The sequence below is a fragment of the Hyla sarda genome, chromosome 3, assembly GCF_029499605.1.
Source record: "Hyla sarda isolate aHylSar1 chromosome 3, aHylSar1.hap1, whole genome shotgun sequence".
NCBI classification, from domain to species: domain Eukaryota; kingdom Metazoa; phylum Chordata; class Amphibia; order Anura; family Hylidae; genus Hyla; species Hyla sarda.
The window spans coordinates 429,404,087-429,422,201 of NC_079191.1; the positions used below are offsets into that span (position 1 = coordinate 429,404,087).

Below are 18,115 nucleotides of genomic sequence, written 5' to 3' on the forward strand. Positions count from 1 at the left end.
AATGGCAGAACATTCTGAGATCCACTTATTACTAGAATACTCATCTAACAAAAAAGGGGATTGTATGAGTCCATTACAAGTACATAGAGGAAAGTGGAACAGATGGCAAATATAGCAAAATCATTTGTGTCTGATTGTACCCCCCTGGGCAGAAAGGTCTACTGTTTATTTCCCCATTGGTCTGTACCCCCCATTATTTGCTGACAATACAGTTCCCTGGAGAAGAGTTCTGCACAGTTCCTTACCAATAGAAAGGGGACCAATAAGGACGGGGCCCCCTCTCTCCAAGGGCCCCATAATGGCTGCATTGTCTGCCACTATGTTATATACGCCCTTGTATATACTCCTCAATAAAAGGGTCATTTACATAAAGCTCAGATCCCATGCTTACCCCGGAGAAGGTAGGAGCTGTCATGCCGCTGTTTGTCACAGATGGAGACGGGATTTCTCATGGAATTATCCGGTGCCCATAACATGATACATTTCACCTTTGGCAATTTCCTACTTATTCAGCCATCGATAAAACAGTTTTCTTATTACTTATACTGTAAAGAGCGGAGATGACTGAGAGCGCTGAGCTATTTCTAAACTCTCTGCTATGTTCTACTTCACTGGATCCCAGTATATCTGTGCAGCTGATGACACATGGAAATCTATCTATCTATCTATCTAATTTATATATCTATCTCATGTATATTTATATATATATATATATATATATATATATATATATATATATATCCATGTATCTATCTCATCTCCATCTATCTCATATCTATCTATCTCATATCTATCTATCTATCTCATATCTATATATCTCCTATCTATCTATCTCATATCTATCTATCTCATATCTATCTATCTCATGTATATCTATCTATCTCATATCTATCTCATATCTATCTATCTATCTATCTCATATATATCTATTTATTAATCTCATATCTATCTATCTAATTTATATATATCTATCTCTTGTAGATTGTAATAAGTAGGATCTGGTTCTGACTTAAGGGTTAATTTTACTGTGTTTGGCTGCACCATCAGGCATTGCTGTGACAACACCCGGGCCTACCAGCGGGCTTGGACATAGAGCCATTTACATCTGATTTCATCATCCACGCCCTTCTCAGGTGCACATAAATATCAGGTCAGTTTGTATCTCAAGTTGCTTTGTAATATCCATTTATCTGTATTTTGTATTTTCTTTTTTTGGTCCTGTTCAGACACTAGGTTTGTGTCTGAACAGTTTCTGTGTTAATTCTTCTGGTTTGGGAAGAGTTAATGCTTCCAGCCTATTGCATCCCAGGTGGGGTTATTTGGACCCTAGCTCTGCTGGAACTTGCTGCTGGTAATTAGATTTGTACTCTAATCATGTCTTGTTTATGTATCTTTTGTCTGTTGGAGCACATGGTATATATGTTGGTCTTTGAATTTGCCCATGAATAGATTGGCATATGTGGGGGCTACATCGTGCCCATGGCGGTCCCATGGATCTGTTAGTATGTTATGCCATCGTAAGTGAAGAAGTTGTTCTTGAGGATGATTCGTAGGCAGTTGGTGAGAAAGAAGGCCTGTTGTTCCGGCATGTCTTCATCTTGCTGTAGGAATGACAGGGTGCATTCGATACCAAGGTCATGTTGGATGTTTGTGTAGAGGGCTGTTACATCCATTATTAGTAAGATCATGTCATCTTCCCACGGGAATTCTTTCAGAAGTGCAATAAGTTGATCCGAGTTTTTCAGGTAGCTTGGTAATGCCTGTACATCTTCCTGTAAGATTAGGTCAAGGTATTTTGATATGTTGCATGTGCTACTGTTTATACCTGAGATGATTGGTCTGCCTGGAGGGTGTGTGATATTTTTGTGAATCTTTGGCAAATGGTAGTAGTAGGGTATGGCTGGGTTTGATATGAAAAGGAACTGCTTTTCTTTTTTCGTGATGACTTTTTGTTTGATGCCCTCATTTAGGAGGGTGAGTATTTCACGCTGGAGTTGGGGGAAAGGGTTTCCTATGATTGGTGTATAGAATTTCTTATCTCCTAGGATTTTTTGTGCTTCTGCATTGTGTTCAGTGTAGTCTTGTATAACGATGGCGCCCCCCTTGTCTGCGGGGCGGATCACGATTTCCTCATCCAGGGGCCACTAATCCGGGGGCCACTGCGGACGACCACGGCAGACTGACGGCAGCATCCCACATTGAGATGTCACAGGAAAGTGACGATAGGCGTACTACGGTGTTGTGCTCGCAGCCCAACACCACAAGGTGAGCACAATAATTTTCTCTCCTTCCACCTTACCCACCAGAGATAATTGAAAATAGTTGAGCATTTGTTTTTGCTTTCTTCTTCTTTTTTACACATACGCTATCCTCATATCTAGTCTTGTTCTTATTATCATATCTGCCGTTAATCTTGATTCCGGTTTCTTAACTGTATGTTAGTATGCTATATCCTGCCTTGTTTGTATTTATACAGTCATGGCCATAAATGTTGGCACCCCTGAAAATGAAGTATTTCTCACAGAAAAGGATTGCAGTAACACATGTTTTGCTATACACATGTTTAATGCCCTTTGTGTGTATTGGAACTAAACCAAAAAAGGGAGGAAAAAAGCAAATTGGATATAATGTCACCAAACTCCAAAAATGGGCTGGACAAAATTAATGGCACCCTTTCAAAATTGTGGAAAAATAAGACTGTTTCAAGTATGTGATGCTCCTTTAAACTTACCTGGGGCAAGTAACAGGTGTGGGCAATATAAAAATCACACCTGAAAGCAGATAAAAAGGAGAGAAGTTCACTTAGTCTTTGCATTGTGTGTCTGTGTGTGCCACACTAAACATGGACAACAGAAAGAGGAGAAGAGAACTGTCTGAGGGCTTGAGAACCAAAATTGTGGAAAAATATCAACAATCTGAAGGTTACAAGTCCATCTCCAGAGATCTAGATTTGTCTTTGTCCACAGTGCACAACATTATCAAGAAGTTTGCAACCCATGGCACTGTAGCTAATCTCCCTGGGCGTGGACGGAAGAGAAAAATTGATGTGTCAACGCAGGATAGTCCGGATGGTGGAAAAGCAGCCCCAAACAAGTTCCAAAGATATTCAAGCTGTGCTGCAGGCTTAGGGAGCATCAGTGTCAGTGTGAACTATCTGTCGACATTTAAATTAAATAAAACGCTATGGCAGGAGACACAGGAGGACCCCACTGCTGACACAGAGACATAAAAAAGCAAGACTACATTTTACCAAAATGAACTTGATTAAGCCAAAATCCTTCTGGGAAAACATCTTGTGGACAGATGAGACCAAGATAGAGCTTTATGGTAAAGCACATTATTCTACTGTTTACCAAAAACAGAATGAGGCCTACAAAGAAAAGAACACAGTACATACAGTGAAATATGGTGGAGGTCAATTATGTTTTGGGGTTGTTTTGCAGCCTCTGGCACTGGGGGCCTTGAATGTGTACAAGACATCATGAAATCTGAGGATTACTAATGGATTTTGGGTCGCACTGTACAGCCCATTGTCAGAAAGCTGGGTTTGCGTCCGAGATCTTGGGTCTTCCAGCAGGACAATGACCCCAAACATACGACAAAAAGCCCCCAGAAATGGATGGCAACAAAGTGCTGGAGAGTTCTGAAGTGTCAGCAATGAGTCCAGATCTAAATCCCATTGATCCCCTGTGGAGAGATCTTATAATTGCTGTTGGGAAAAGACGCCTTCCAGTAAGAGACCTGGAGCAGTTTGTAAAGGAAGAGCGGTCCAACATTCCGGCTGAGAGGTGTAAGAAGCTTATTGATGGTTATAGGAAGACACAGATTTCAGTTATTTTTTTCCAAAGGTTGAGCAACCAAATATTAAGTTAAGGGTGCCAATAATTATGTCCAGCCCATTTTTTGGAGTTTGGTGACATTATGTCCAATTTTCTTTTTTTCCTCCTTTTTTGGTTTAGTTCCAATACACACAAAGGGAATAAACATGTGTATAGCAAAATGTGTTACTGCAATCCTTTTCTGTGAGAAATACTTCAGTTTCTTGAAAAATTTCAGGGGTGCCAACATTTACGGCCATAACTGTATATCTGTTTGTTGGTTATTGGGTATGGGACCCACTAAGTAAATTGTTATCTATGGCAATCACTAGATTGCTATTACTGTTCAGTTCTACACTGTCAAATATTACCAGATCGCTAAATTATATTCCGGACTGACCACACATCTACTATAAAATTTAACTTTACTTCAGTTTCTTAAAGTAGTCCAGTGGTGACCCAGTGGTGAACAACTTATCCCCTATCCTAAGGATAAGGGATAAGTTGCAGATCGCGAGGGGTCCAACCGCTGGGGCCCCCTGCGATCTCCTGTACGGAGCCCCGACAGCCCGCGGGAAGGGGGCGTGTCGACCTCCGCATGAAGCGGCGGCCGACACGCCCCCTCAATACAACTCTATGGCAGAGCCGAATCGCTGCCTTCGGCAATCTCCGGCTCTGCCATAGAGATGTATTGAGGGGGCGTGTCGGCCGTCGCTTCGTGCGGGGGTCGACACCCGCTATCCGGCCGGAGAACCTGGCCCCCGTACAGAGAGATCGCAGGGGGCCCCAGCGGTCGGACCCCCCGTGATCTCAAACTTATCCCCTATCCTTAGGATAGGGGATACGTTTTTCACCACTGGACTACCCCTTTAAGGTGTCAGTAAAAAGATTTAACAAATCAATTTTTTATATTTAAAGAATGCCTATGATGATCTAAACTCTCCCTAATCCCCCCCCCCCCCATCTGTCCCTGACTCTCACTGACACTATCCCTGTGCTTCTTTTCATTTTAAACATAGTTGTGGGGTATACTTTAAGAGAATAAACAATAAAGTTTGTTTTTGAGGGGGTTCTCGTAAAGGGTTTTCCCCACGAGGGGGCAACCCCTTAACGGTTGTTATTGATTGATTTGCCCTGTAACCTTCAGGGACAGTATATTTTTTGTAATTGGTCTTTTCATTCAAAACCCCCTCTTTCTACCTGATTTATTGTCTTCTTGGCTGCTCATTCAGCTGTCCTAGTGTGAGGGAGGAAGGGGGGGCGTGGCCCAGCATAGAGGCTATGAGCACAGCAGCCTGCAGCTCTGAATCTTCTCCTCTCTGTTTACAGCAGCATGTGCAGAGAGAAGAAAGATCGGAGCTCAGATAGTAAAATGAATGAGGGCATGCAGTAGGGCAGATTCAGGAGTATGCTCTGCTGTGCTATGAGCACAGTGCTGGCTCCGGCCTGTCTGATTGACAGGCAGGGAGCAGTGCTGAGCTTGTCTGTGTCCTGGCTGCAGTCTGGGATTTAGGACTCCAGCATGAGTCTGAAATCTATAAAAAGGGCTTGCGGCCAGAACTGGTAGGGAGACCCCTAGTGGTCATTTTTTTTCAAAGTGGAAAATTAAATAGAAAGAAGCATATTTTTTAATAACATGCAATTGGAAAGTTATTCTGCATACATTAATCTATTATATATCAAAGTTTTTTTTTGATGAAAGGTACACTTTAAATAAAAATTAAGTTTTCAAATAAAAACATAAATATATTACTCTGTGAAGAATAAGTCCCCAAAAACAAGAAGATTATGTAACAACCAAGAGTAATAAAAGCCCCGAGAGTGATAATAAGTGACCCCCTGACATCCCATACTGAGCCGTAACAATATATATTACAGCATAGCGCAGGGGGGCACATATTTATTCACCTGCCGGAGCTGAATTCCTTCATGATTCTATTTATCATGCCTGAAGTGAGGAAATAACTCTAATGTAACTTGATACAAATGATATTTTCCCGTCTTTCCTGGGGCTGAGAATAACAAGCTGTGAAAAGTTTATAAACCGTTCTGAGGTCTTCATCACCGCGCGCCCCCCGAGCCCATGAATCCAGCAGCATCGGATATAGGAATATTCAGGTTTCCTCATTATAATCTTCTCATTTTGCCTGTGCCCCATGATGTCAGCCGCCGCCGCCGCCACTCGGAGCTGTTACATTATGGCGATCTGGGATAATGTTCATCTGAATAATGTGCTACCTTTTTATCATAACACTGTATTATCATCACCACAAAAGTGATGCCTGTATTATAGCAGATTTCGTATAGAATAGCAGCTTATTCTGCAGAGCTGTGCTCAGTATTATTATCACTATCATCGGGCACTGTTCCCAGGAGCTAATGTGGTGGCCCAGCACTGCTATACCAGTTACTATTCTGAACTTAGCTCGGGTGGCTTCCGTGTCATAAAATTTGTTGAACAGTCAAATATGTGTCTGAAGTGCTGATGGCCTATATAACTGTGTTATTGCACTGCATTTTTTAGTTTTTTTGTAAAGGGATACTCCTGTGCCCCAGCATTCTGAACATCCGGTTCAGAAGGCTCTGAGTAGCAGCCGCGGTCGCGACATCATGGTCACGCCCCCTCCATAGATGTCTATGGAAGGGGGCGTGACTACCGTCATGCCCCCTCCCATAGACATCAATGGAGGTGGTGTGGCGTGACATCACGAGGGGTGTATCCCTTTAAGTCAGGCCCACCTCATCTCAGTCAGGCCTCTGTCTCTCAGCTCCGAAGCACGCGCCCCTGCCTCCTAGTGCGCGCGCGCTGGCGCTTTGAGATTTAAAGGGCCAGTGCGCCCGTAATTAGTTTTACACCTGAACCATTATTATAAGTTGTAGCACCTCCCTAGTACCCTTGCCGGATCTTTGTTTGCCTTGCACCTTAGAGAAAGCAGTCCTAGTGTTCCCTTGCCGTGTACCAGACCTTTGCATTCCATGACCCGACCATGTTTCTAGCCGCCAGCCTATTGACCTTCTGCTATCCCACTGACTACGCTCCTGTGCCGCCTGCCCTGACCTCTAGCCAGCCTGACTACGTCCTGCCTATTCCTTCGGTGCCACGCATCACCTCAGCCGCCTGTGTGGTCGAGTCGTGCCAGGGGTAGAGACCAGGGTGTCGCCTGCCGCAGCAAGTCCATCCCGCTTGGCAGCGGGCTCTGGTGAAAACCAGCGGCACCTTAGACTCCACTCCCTGGCACGGCCCGCGTCATCAGCCACACAGGTCCAGCGGATCCACTACATCACCTGCACCAGACTACCGTGGAACTACAGAACTACTACTCCCTGGGTACCTGCCGTCTGTGGTGAGTCTTACAAAGGGGCAGCATTTGAGAAAATAATTCTGGGGCTCAATTGCAAAGAAAAACTTGGCTGTGGTCCAGGTATACACAAGTCAACAAAATCTTGGAAGCGTCAAAGGAGACATGTCTCAGCCTAGTCCACAAAGCAAGTGGAGAGGGATTCTACACATCCATGCTTCACCCCTGTAAGGTTCTTAGTCAGTTTGCCCTGTTAAATAGGACACAAACTAGCGCATCACCAAAGCTACATCTACAGAGGTCAAGTAGAACTACAAGTGCGAGAATAGCACCACAGAAACAAGTCTGCTAAAAATGAAAAGGCTGCGTACAATGGACAGTTCTTAACCCTTCATGATCCGGGGTTTTTGCACTTTCGTTTTTTCCTCCTTACATTTAAAAAAAACCATAACTCTTAAAATTTTGCACCTAAAAATCCATATGAGGGCTTATTTACAAAATCTACAGCAAAACGGGAAAAAAAATCATTGTGCGACAAAATTGAAGAAAAAAAACCCTTTTGTAACTTTTGGGGGCTTCTGTTTCTACGCAGTACATTTTTCGGTGAAAATGACACCTTATCTTTTTTCTGTAGGTCCATACAAGTAAAATGACCCCCTACTTATATAGGTGATTTTGTCGCACTTCTGGAAAAAATCATAACTACATGCAGGAAAATTTATAGATTTAAAATTGTCATCTTCTGACCCCTATAACTTTTTTATTTTTCTGCGAATGGGGTGGTATGAGGGCTCATTTTTTGCGCTGTGATCTGAAGTTTTTAGCGGTTTCATTTTTGTAATGATCGGACTTTTTGATCGCTTTTTATACATTTTTTCATGAGATAAAAAGTGACCAAAAATACGCTATTTTGAACTTTGGAATTTTTTGTCGCATACGCCATTGACCGTGCGGTTTAATTTACTATATATTTTTATAATTCGGCGCATGCCGCGATACCACATATGTTTATTTTTAGTTTTATTGACACAGTTTTTTTTATTCAAACTATAATTAGGGAAGGGGTTAAATCATCTTTATTCACTTTTTTTTTCCACTTTTTTTTTTGCAGTGTTATAGCTCCCATAGGGGCTATAACACTGCACACACTGATCTTTTACATTGATCAATGGTTTCTCATAGGAAACCATTGATCAATGATTCTGCCGCTTGACTGCTCATGCCTGGATCTCAGGCACTGAGCAGTCATTCGGCGATCGGACAGCATGGAGGAAGATAGGGACCCTCCGGCTGTCTTTTAGCTGTTGGGGATGCCGCAATTTAATCGCGGCGACCCCGAACAGCTCCCTGAGCTAACCGGCATAGGTTTACTTCCACTTTGGCTAATAGCGCGCGGGACTGATCACGGTGCCGCGCGCTAATAACCTTTTAGACGCGACGTTCAAAGTTCAATGCCGCGTCTAAAAGGTTAATAGCGTGCGGCACCGTGATCAGTCCCGCGCGCTATTAGCCACGGGTCCCGGCCGTTGCAAAAGGGAAAGGGTTAAAGGACAGTGACCAAATTCTGCATCTCCTGAAACCAACATTGTTTTCTAATAAACTTTACCAAAGCCCGGCAACATTCCAGAGCATCTACATTGTATTGTACTGCCTCAGGAGTTCAGTAGAGTGAACAGTCGTTCACCGAATCTCTGGCTACAGAAGTCTTCTTCCTACTGGGCTTTGTGTAAGGGGAACAGCTTCCTTTGAAAAAGGACATTGTTGGCCAACAGAGGGACATAGAGTTACAGCACTGGAGGCCACGTGGCATATCAGGGACTACTACCCTCATCACACCAACTGACTACAGTCATTACAAGTAGCCTTTTTCTGACGTGACCACTAGTGTTGCTCGCGAATATTCGAAATTCGAATTTTATTCGCGAATATCGCATATTTACGAATATTCGTTTTTTTTTTGTTTTTTTTTCACAGTACACATCACAGTGATCACCCCTCTCTGTTTCCAGCTTATGTGGTGTAAGAAGGCTCTAATACTACTGTGTGAGACTGGTGTGCGATATTTCGCATATGCGCAAATTTGCATATGCTAATTTTCGCATATGCGAATTTTCGCGTATGCTATTTTTTGTATATGTAAAATTTGCATATGCGAAAATAAAACGAGAATATTACGAATATGCGAATATTCGCGAATATGACGAATATTCGTCCATATATTCGCGAATATTCGCGAATTCGAATATGGCCTATGCCGCTCAACACTAGTGACCACACCAATACACTTCATACAAAGCCGTTAACCCATACTTCCCAACTTATGGGAAGGGGCATCTGGAACATTACAAAGAGAGGAATAGAAAGTGGCATGCACAGAATCACAAGCAGTACACTTGACCCCCTTCAGTATGCCTCAAAAACAGGGCCGGCCCTACAATGGGTCCTACTGGGTCCATTGGACCCAGGCAGCACCTTCACAGAGAAGATTTTTAACATAGCTCGCAACCGTCACGGATCCAGCAGGACAATACTGTGGTTTGGGTGATGTCCCGCCGTTCCAGAATGGCACCAAAGTGTCCCGCATATAACTGTAAATACCTCCTAATGTGGCACATACAGTCCCCAGTGGGGATACGGTAGCGGGCGGATTTAAAATTTCCCTACCAGATCCGGCAGCCGTTATGCAAAATAGTTGTGTGAATTCATCCTAAATTGGTAGCACATACTTAATCCTATGTCTTAAAATGATGATTTACTCCACAACATTATATTATCACCAGCAGCGAACCTCCCAGATGTATATTCCCGCGCCAATCTTGTCTTTATACTAACACATCTGGTTCCATAAGCGATAATAAGCAGAACCAGATACCAGGCGGTGGGATCTTTTCTATTTTTTACACCCCATGAATAAATAATCTGTACAGTCGGCTCTTCAGCCCATTTGTCACACGGGAGGGAAGTGCAGCTCTGCAGGCTGTGCGCCCCATCACAGCAGCCCTTTATCTGATGGGAGTAAATGTGCTATTTGTTTATGTCTACGACACAGGCGGAGGCCCAGCTAATGAAATGAATAAATCTCAAGGGCACAGAAATGAAATCTCCCGCCTGACACCTCATTGAGGAGCGCTGCTGTGGAGGAGAATGCCACGTCACATCCCCAGCTATGTATCAGTATATATCCTAAATATCAGGCATGTGTACCGTATTCAGAAAGGGCACCTACCCTGAAAGAGATAGCCCTGTAACTATAGGGGGATGAATGTGTGTTCTGTAGGGTTCTACCTTCAGGAGTGAAGGGGTCACAGTTTGTCAAGACCCTTTATGGTGCCTCCAGTCTTAGTGTCTTGTCCATACACGGAGCAGCTTACTCCTACTCAATTGATCAGTTGCGGTCGCTGCGGTTACAACTCCACTGATCACATGATGATTAATCCTAAACAAGCTGAGTATCAGAGTGTTGCCCGGTCTTGCTACAAAAACCATGTGGGACGGGAAAAGCAACAATGACGCTCTTGTTCTCATATCCCCTCCTCAAATTCTGATCTAACATCTCATCCTCATATCCCGACCTGTTTAACCCTTATCACTCGTGGCGCCAGGGTGAGGGCTCCTTTGTATATGCTTGTCCTATCACCACCCGTCCCAAGAACGATAGGGAGGTATAATAAATGATTAAACAAAATTATTGTCCAGCACCAGGATGTGGATAAAAACGGGTTTCTTTATTCAATGAAGACAGCTACATACATGAAATCTCTTTTAGAGATTTCATGTATGTAGCTGTCTTCATTGAATAAAGAAACCCGTTTTTATCCACATCCTGGTGCTGGACAATAATTTCGTTTTGTAGCCGGAGGCGGGACTGGTTGATCCGCGCACATACACCATACAAGGGGACCACCATACAAGGTACGGTATATTATACGGTACCGGGACACCACAATCCCCCCTACTGAAGATAAGTCGGCCTCGACGTCTGTCCCCTAAGGCAGAGGGACGAAGTGCAACAATTGTTTTTTACAGTCCTGGGCATAGTCTTTCAAATGTTCATTATTCAGGCTGTATGAACGCAATCTTTGCATATGATGAGAGTTCTTGCAAGCTCTGAAGGATTTTTGTTATTTACTATATATTAGTTTGTATGTATTAGTATGTACAGACATGAGTACTGATAAACTCATGAACAGTGTTGTGCTGTTCACAAATTTAGTAACAGGAAGACATTATAAGGCATTATATACATCCTAAACACTTTTACTTAATTTATCATTTTTCTATTTTCTTTTGACTGACTAGAAACATCATATAACATTTTATAAATCTCACTTGACATTGTTATTACCACATTTGTTACCTGTCTAGTACACTGAAGTTATATTGGCTTGCCTGTGGCTATCTACCAATAACTAGCTACTAGGGTCCATTGGCTACACGCACTAATCCCTAGAACTCAACAGATAAACCTTACTGTCAGGCCCAAGGCCTGATTATGGAAACATACATGTGTTTTATAAGACATGGGTGAGGGGTCATTCAGACGGTGTATCCTTTGTTTTTTGTGTATTGCATTTTATTGGGGGTCTGGCTGTTTGTATCTCCTTTGAAGTCAGAGGCCCTTTGAAGCAACAGAGATGCCCCCCTGGTGGGATCAGAGGGGAGGGGGGAATGGAGTCTCCCTCCAAAAAGGCAGATATATAATATTTAACAATGCTAGACTCAGGGTGTTGAATGCTGTGCAACAAGCTGACGAGACCATCCTAAGAACAGCTGGAACTCACTCTCATGGACTGCTATATCATCATGCTGTAAGAACTTCATCTTTTGTTTTCTGAACCTGCCTTGCCTCTTTTATATATTGTTATACCTGTATGTCATTTGTTCCTGTATTTTTATATATTTAGCACTGTGATACCTTTTATCAGATTAAATGTTTAATTAATCAGCTCTGGTCTTTGATAAGTCTTTGATCTAAATATATGAGCTCACCTTTCTGAAGGCAGCTCTGGTGGAAACACGTTTATCTAAGGGTTAATTTGGTGACTTGCTGGGACTAGTAGTGGATACGCAGAGGTCTGGCGGCTTTAACCCTTGCAGCATCACACTCTCTCTAATGTCTTGGCAGGACCGATAGGGTGTGACAACTGGTGGCAGCGTCGGGATATATTTAGAGATTTTTAGTGCTTGCTGGATTTTACCTGTAAGGAAATCTTAACACTAAAAAGAAATTGCATACATATTCTTGTGTGTCAATTCCAAAGACAGAGCTCAGTGCTGGTTTAAAAGACATACAAAAAGAGTGCAAGACAGTTCTGTCCTCCCCATCTCCTGTTTTACCTCCTCTGTCTCATCTCGGAAATATGGAGGCATATTGCAAGCAGTCCAATCCTGCACTGGAGCTAATGTGCCAAGAAAAGGACATCCCTACTGCAGGAAAGAACAAGGAACAACTTATTGCTGATCTTGTGGAGTATGATGCCCGTGCAGAAGGGCTGAGTGACATGAGGCAAAGTCCTACAGCTGGAACTGCCATCCAAGGACTGATATCTCCTGGGGAATACAACATTACTCCCCATCAGGACAGTACTCCACATGAGGCCTTGGACTCTTATATGCGGACTGCCTTACAACACCTTGGGAATGTGGATGCCAATAAGAAACTCCAACTTCTTCTCCAGTACCAAACTGCAGAGAGAGAGGCACGAGCGGCAGAAAGAGAGGCCCAGGCACGAGTCGCAGAAAGAGAGGCCCAGCGGAGGCATGAACTGGAGGTTCTGAGGCTGAGAGGGGATGCTTCATCCGCACGGAGTGATGTGCAGGATCAAGGAGACCACAAACCCCGCTTGGAACATTTCCCCATGTTGGAGAAAGATGGTGATCTGGATTGGTTCCTGAGGGGATTTGAAAAGGTTTGCCGGCAGTTCCATCTACCTAAGGAACAGTGGGGACGACATCTAACCCCACGGCTGCGAGGGAAAGCTCTGGATGTGTTTGCTTTGCTTCCCTCTGTGCGGTAACTAAAGGGTGCTTGTTTAACCCTTATCACTCGTGATGCCAGCGTGTGGGCTCCTCTGTATATGCTTGTCCTATCGCCACTTGTCCCAAGAACGACAGGGAGGTATAATAAATGATTGTCCATAACCGGAGGTTTTCAGAAAACTGTCGGAACTTTTACTGCAGCTTTTATGCAACATTAAGCAGGAACAGTCTTTGTACAAGAGTCTATTAAGATCCTGACAGTTGTTTGGGAGCTTGAGTTCTGAGCTTAGAAAAGGAATAAGTGCTGTTCCGCTGGATTTAGGGGATTGAGTTTAGGTCCAGCAGTCACACTAGCTTTAGCCGCGATTGATATCGTAACTCACATTTAGATTCAGGCTGAGGCTGGCAGGCTTCAGGCCTAAGCTTGTCTTTGTAAGTTGCACGGATCACTTCTCTTTCTCCACTAGTCCAGAACCCAAGAGAGCGAGGATTGGCTAGCACCTCCCTTATATGGGCAGGGGCTTGCCTTGAGCTCATTGGTCCATACCATCTGTCATTCACTTTACAAGGAATTATGGTCTAACCATGTGACCACACTCGTGACCTAGGAAGGCCCTTCAACATACCTTCCTAGAATTAACATTAGTCATGTGACCTAAGGTCATGCAACACTATATAGATAATTAAATATACAATTATTTATACATATAAACATCATAGAATTGAAGAAGGAAAAGGGGACTAGGGGCCATCCCATCAGTAGGGCCCTACTGGAACGAAGTAACTCTGACTTTGGGGACCACCATACAAGGTATGGTATACTATATGGTACCGGGACACCACATTACATTATTAAGTTTACCCAAACAACAGAGAATATGGTCAGACACCCCCGGGGTCCTTCGCTGCCAGGATTTTACTGTGGCTGCTCCTTCCTTACAGTTAGTTTTAAGCAAAAAAAAAACCTAAAACCTAAAAATGTACTTGTAGACACATTCTCTTCCGCTTAATGAAACATCTTATACACATATTATGGCGCACATCGTCAATATACCTCCCTGGATTTACCCAACTGTCTGTTTGAGTCTATCAGCGCTGCAGTAGCTCTGCCCCGGGTCACATTACAGCTGAGACATAATCCTGTCTTGTCTCATCTACATTTCTGCTTCTCATTGTCCCGTTCTTGCGTTGAGCAAGCTGCTCGCCTTACGAGACACGGCTATTTTTCCCAACAAATAGTATTGGATACTTCTCTCTGTACAAAATAAAAAAGTGTGGCTGAAATCCAAGCTGCTCTTATACGACAGAACATTTCTATTCACGGATAAGTGAGTCTGTGTAATCCCATAAAACGTGGAAGCATATCATTTCCTTACAATTAGCATCGGCTTTGGCTTGTATCCTCAGTTATGGCCATTAGGGGCACTGTTGTGCATAATTCTGTGCATACATTAGCTTTCACTTGCTGTTTGAGATTTAAAGAGAACCTCTTATGATCTTGTTAAATTTTATAATCATCCTAGTTCACTGCCCCCATCATGATAAACCACCCCCTGCATTTTTTTTTTTTTTAGTTTTCTACCTTGATATTGCTCTGTATTTTCTGCTCAGTCTCAGTCAGATTCACAGACTGGGAAGGGGTGTTCCCCAGCAGGTGTGACATCATCTGAAGCCATACAGGGGAGAACTTCCTCCCTCACTCTGCTACACACAGCCCAGAGCAGTTCAGTGTGAAATGAGCTGATTGGCTAAGGCTGCACACACACCCCTCAGCACTCCAGACGGCGTTTCCTGATTTTGGACTTCTGCCAGGCCAGAAGAAGTCCAAAGTCTGTGCAAGAGATAGGGAGAAAATGTGCTCTGGACAAGTAGGGAGACACCTAGTGGCAGCTTTTTTAAATACAAATAAAACATAGAAAACTTAATTTTTTAAACAAAGTACATTAGAAAGATTTTTTTTTACCATAAGGAGTGCAATAGCAAAAATTTGTTTTAATGAGAGTGCCCATTTAGGCCAGTGTTTTCCAAACAGTGCGTCTCCATCTGTTGCAAAACTCCCAGCATGCCAAAGGCTGTCCGGGCATGCTGGGAGTTGTAGTTTTGAAACAGCTGTAGAGCCCACTGTTTAAAAACACTGATCTAAGCCAAGACACAAAACCACATTTATTTATTTATTTTTGACTGATTTGATTGGCCAGGTTTGAGATTCAATTTTCACTTTTCGATTCTCCAATTATGTTCTAAGGACTGGCAAAATCTGCAAATTAGGAAAAATTATTTTAGGAATTTTTTGATGAAGTATGATTAAAAAAAAAACTTTTTTGGGGGGAGGGGTTTGTTTTTATGCATTCTTTGTTCTGTGGGTCGATACAAATACAATAATACCCCAGGTTACATGCTTTTCTATTATTGTACTGGTTTTAAAAAAAAAGTCAAACTTTTTTTTTTTTTTTTTACAGAATTATCATTCTCAAAATCAGTATATTTGGGGTCTTTGGGGTTGTTTGAGTTCTAATTTTTCGTGCCATGATCTGCAGTTTTTATTGTTTTAGATTGGACTTTTTGATAATTTTTTATTCTGTTTTCTCTGGGATGTGATAAAAAATCAGCAATTTTGGATTTTGCTATTGTTTTGTGTTCATGCCTTTTACACCAAACATATATATATATATATAGATATATATATCTATATACACACACACACACACATATATATATATATATGTATATATATATATATATATATATATATATATTGTAAGGATTTCACTCTGGGGACAGCTCTGACACAGCCACAGGACACGTTTCTACAACAGTTCTTTATGCGAGTACGGCCCCTCGCCAGCTTTATTAGACAGGTTGCAGGATAAATAAAACATAAGACAGGAACAAACAAAACCCTAGACCGTCTAGTCACTAACTAAACAATCCAGCATGCCCTGACTATCAACTGGTGGACTTTTCCCGACCAGTTAAACTTATGCCTCCTGCAACCTTCTACTCACTGTTCACACACAGCGTTTGCAACCTCTTGCTGTGTGTGCTAAGACTCCTTGTCTTGTCCACTTCACTGTTGGAGCCACTCACAGCTCGGGCTGTGTGTTCCTCACCAGGACCCTGCCTCCCCCCCACAGTCACCTTGCTGTCTTCTTGGGAGAGCCCCAACTATTTTGTCTGACTTCCTTTTAAACACACTTCCAATTTCTGCTACCTCATTAATTAGGCCACAGGTGGAGGTTTCTCCAGAGTTAGCAAGGGAAATTCACCATTCCCTTGCCACAGTGTCACTCCCCCCCTCCCCCACCCTCAACTGCCTTTCCTTTTCCTTGAACAACTTCGTCCAACAGGTTTTGAGGCACTTGGCTTACTTCTTCAGCAGATTTAGTATGCACCACTTCAATGGCTCACCCTTCTTTTATTCGCACTTTCATCAGCCACCAAGCACAAGACTTCTGGTCACCTTTGACAAATTCCTTGTAAAAGGCTCTATTCATGTCACACCTTTCCAATGCCAGGTTCTTCACTTTGGTCTGTGCAGTGCTCTGGACACTAGGTGCGGACAAGGCAGATGCTACAGGCCTTTGTCTTCTTCTTTCACCAATACGACCATCGCCCAAACTTTGCTGTTGGCCAACCAAGCCTGTATCACCCATTTGCAGGACTTCTGCAGCTATCTCTGGTTTAGCTTCTGCCTCAGAGAACTTCTCTGCCTCAGCATTTTCATCACCCAATGTCCATATCTCTGCAGCTTCAGAGGACCTTTCATAGGGTTTCACCTCAGTCTCAGCTTCAGAGGACTTCTCATATGGCTTCCTCTCATGGTCTTCTGACCTTTTCTTGAGTCCATTGCTCAGACTCTGCAACTTTTAGAGAAAGCATCTCAGTCTCCAGTAGCGTTAAATGTTTCTGCTGCTCACTCTTGAGCTTAGCAGAGTTCACCTTCTCCCTTTCCAGCAATTCTGTCAAGTTTTTGACAGTATCCTCCAGGGACAGCAGTTGTTCTCTCATCTGCTCCTTGCCTTTATTAAGCTGCGCCATCTTGGACACTTTCTGCTCATAGACTTTTAGCTCAGCCTCTTGTTTATAGAGCTCAGTTCCCAGTGAATCCAAGGCAGCTGCGTGAGACTTAAGGTGCGTTTCGTTCTGCGCCTCCAGGCTCTGCACCTTATGAGCCATTACCACCTTCTCCTTCTCCAGCTCTTCCATGGCTAAGAACCTAGCCTTGTGGTCACTTTGTAGAGTCAGATATGCCTCACACAGGACATTCACTTCTTCATCCTTGAATGAGACCTGCTTGGCCAGACTCTCCAATTCTCTCTTCTTGTTGGTCACAAGATCCTGGGAGCGGGACAGCTCATCCCGCAGAGCCACAAACTCATTTTTCTGCAGCTGAAGCTTTGATTCCTGCTCTTTCAAGCCATCTTGTTCCAAGTATTCTCCTCCTTTAGGGGTTGTTGTCCCCTTTGCAAGGATTCTGACAGTCACCTGTCCTTGGCCTGTCTCTTACTTCACTTCACTACAGTCTCTCCGCTCACTCGCAGAAACGTCAAGAGCTCCTGGGTCTGCTACAACATCTGGTCCAGTGGTTCGACCTTCCTGGTCACGATCCATCTCTGGTCCAGACGTCACATCTCCTTCACTCAGGACTCTGTCTGTGACAGTAAGCGCAGCACCCAGCTCCACATGTACTCTCTTCCGTACTTCTGCATTATCCACAGACATCTCTGTAGCTTCTTTTCCAGTCACCTCTTCCAGATGACCGCGCAATTCTAGCCTCACCTTGGGCTCATCTTCAGCTGGCGGATGGAACCCATGTTCCTGTACCTGATCCATTTCTGGTTTTACTGAAGATTCTGTTTCAGACAGAGGCACACTTGTCAGTTGAGTCTCTGGATCCTCTTGGACTTGACTCTCGGTCTGTTCTTCAGCTCCCCTGGCAGTCTGGCAGACCCCTATCTGACATATACCGAGGGTCTGCTGACACTCCTCATCCTCAGCCTCTGCTGAGTAACTCTCAAC

The 18,115-nt window shown here is 43.4% G+C and overlaps 1 protein-coding gene and 1 long non-coding RNA gene across 3 annotated transcripts in view; one reads left to right on the plus strand and one right to left on the minus strand.

Annotated features, from left to right (window-relative positions):
* Positions 1-18,115, minus strand: part of CNIH3 (cornichon family AMPA receptor auxiliary protein 3) — a 134,753-nt gene that overhangs the window by 74,420 nt on the left and 42,218 nt on the right. The gene's annotated exons all lie outside the window — the stretch shown is intronic.
* Positions 1-18,115, plus strand: part of LOC130363106 (uncharacterized) — a 56,712-nt gene that overhangs the window by 17,883 nt on the left and 20,714 nt on the right. The window contains exon 2 of the long non-coding RNA XR_008891727.1: positions 1,048-1,150. This is a non-coding gene — a long non-coding RNA (uncharacterized LOC130363106). The remainder of the gene's footprint in view (positions 1-1,047; positions 1,151-18,115) is intronic.